Raw genomic sequence first — 2522 nt, forward strand, 5'->3', positions numbered from 1 at the left:
GACTTTATGCTTGCGTAGGTATCTGTCTGATGATGTCACACGTTACACCAGATTATAACGAAAGTTATTCGCAATTTCAACATGGCACATACAGAATACATATGTAACAGACATTAAAGTAAAGACTCTGGGTAAGGTAACAATTGTGACCAGTGGAAACAATTGACTATATAGAGCTACTATATAAGCATTGGGGCTTGACGTCTTATCCGGAAGCAGTGGAAGACGAAGTGCCTCTTTCTGTATATACAGAAGGGATACTCAATGGAAATCTAACGTTAGTAGATAAATTTGAGGTAAGATATCGGCAATGTGCAAACTTAGAATTAGCGCCCACCCCCTTGAAATTGAGAAAGGGTGGTACAAAAAGCTACCTGTGGGCGAAAGAACCTGTAACTATTGTTATTATAGATTCCAAAATTCTTCCAATGGACTATAATTTTGACCATCCTCTCCCTAGAGCCAATATGGATGAAACTATACCGACAGCTTTAGGAAAAATACACTAGTAGATCATTGTATAAATAGAAAAGTTAGAATACTTAACGGGAGAACTTCCTGAGGCCTGCTTGGTCAACCAACGTGATATCAACCAAAAGGATGTAGTGTAGTAGATGATGTATTAGCTAGCGAGGACGTAGTTCTCCGCAAAACAACATTCTTCCATAGTGAGGCAATATTACAATTCTTCGATGATTGCAAAGTTTCACTAATGTTAGAGGGTAACTCAGAACCTCTTCAATTTCAACAAAAAAGAAAAGAAACTGCCGACCAGGCCTTATACAGGTTAACTTGGAGCACAAATTCTAGTGAAAAGCTCTTCGGAATAAACAACTTGGCACAAGTTTTGATACATTATCTTGTTCTTGTCGAAATCTGAATAAAGTTAAAGTCAACACAAGTAAGCTAAGATTTTTGCGTTAACGCTTAGATTTATTTTAAAAACATTCCTTTGGGGGTTTCACCCAAGTAGCATCCGATAATTATAAGTAAACCTTGCTTAGTACTTAGTAACCGTTTGTAGGAACCGACCATGAACTATATTTCATGTACACCCCAGGGTGGGGGCATTAAACCTTAATTATATCATATCATATCATATCATATCATATCATATCATATCACATCATATCATATCATATCATACTATATCATACTATATCATATATCACGTCACATGACATCACATTATATTACATTATACTATATCATATATATATATATAAACACGGATCACCTCTGTAGTCAAAGTTACATGTATCGTTAATACTGTTGTATACTGTATACTATTGTATAACGTATATTGTAATGTTACCAGGGCTAGCCCTTGATAATAGCCTTAGGCTAGTTGGCTAGCCCTGGCTGTATTTCTCATGATTATACAGCCGAATAAATCAAATCAAAAATCAAGTAGGGTGTGTCGACCCCATTATTCTGAGATTCAAGCTAAGGGATCAAGTTTCGGCCCGGCAAACTTTATATCATTAGAAAGGTCTCTTGGTACTAAATTGAAAGATGCAAACCGCATTTTGATTGGATGTTTTGTTGTCGAGATATTCCTGTTCAATTGCGCCCTAAGCCTAACCGCAAGCCTTAACCGTAGGCGAGAAGTAGGGTGTGTCGACCCCATTAATCTGAGATTCAAGCTAAGGGATCAAGTTTCGGCCCGGCAAACTTTATATCATTAGAAAGGTCTCTTGGTACTAAATTGAAAGATGCAAACCGCATTTTGATTGGATGTTTTGTTGTCGAGATATTCCTGTTCAATTGCGCCCTAAGCCTAACCGCAAGCCTTAACCGTAGGCGAGAAGTAGGGTGTGTCGACCCCATTATTCTGAGATTCAAGCTAAGGGATCAAGTTTCGGCCCGGCAAACTTTATATCATTAGAAAGGTCTCTTGGTACTGAATTGAAAGATGCAAACCGCATTTTGATTGGATGTTTTGTTGTCGAGATATTCCTGTTCAATTGCGCCCTAAGCCTAACCGCAAGCCTTAACCGTAGGCGAGAAGTAGGGTGTGTCGACCCCATTATTCTGAGATTCAAGCTAAGGGATCAAGTTTCGGCCCGGCAAACTTTATATCATTAGAAAGGTCTCTTGGTACTGAATTGAAAGATGCAAACCGCATTTTGATTGGATGTTTTGTTGTCGAGATATTCCTGTTCAATTGCGCCCTTAGCCTAACCGCAAGCCTTAACCGTAGGCGAGAAGTAGGGTGTGTCGACCCCTTTATTCTGAGATTCAAGCTAAGGGATCAAGTTCCGGCCCGGCAAACTTTATATCATTAGAAAGGTCTCTTGGTACTGAATTGAAAGATGCAAACCGCATTTTGATTGGATGTTTTGTTGTCGAGATATTCCTGTTCAATTGCGCCCTTAGCCTAACCGCAAGCCTTAACCGTAGGCGAGAAGTAGGGTGTGTCGACCCCATTATTCTGAGATTCAAGCTAAGGGATCAAGTTTCGGCCCGGCAAACTTTATATCATTAGAAAGGTCTCTTGGTACTGAATTGAAATGATGCCA

Source organism: Branchiostoma floridae, chromosome 6, assembly GCF_000003815.2.
Source record: "Branchiostoma floridae strain S238N-H82 chromosome 6, Bfl_VNyyK, whole genome shotgun sequence".
NCBI lineage: Eukaryota > Metazoa > Chordata > Leptocardii > Amphioxiformes > Branchiostomatidae > Branchiostoma > Branchiostoma floridae.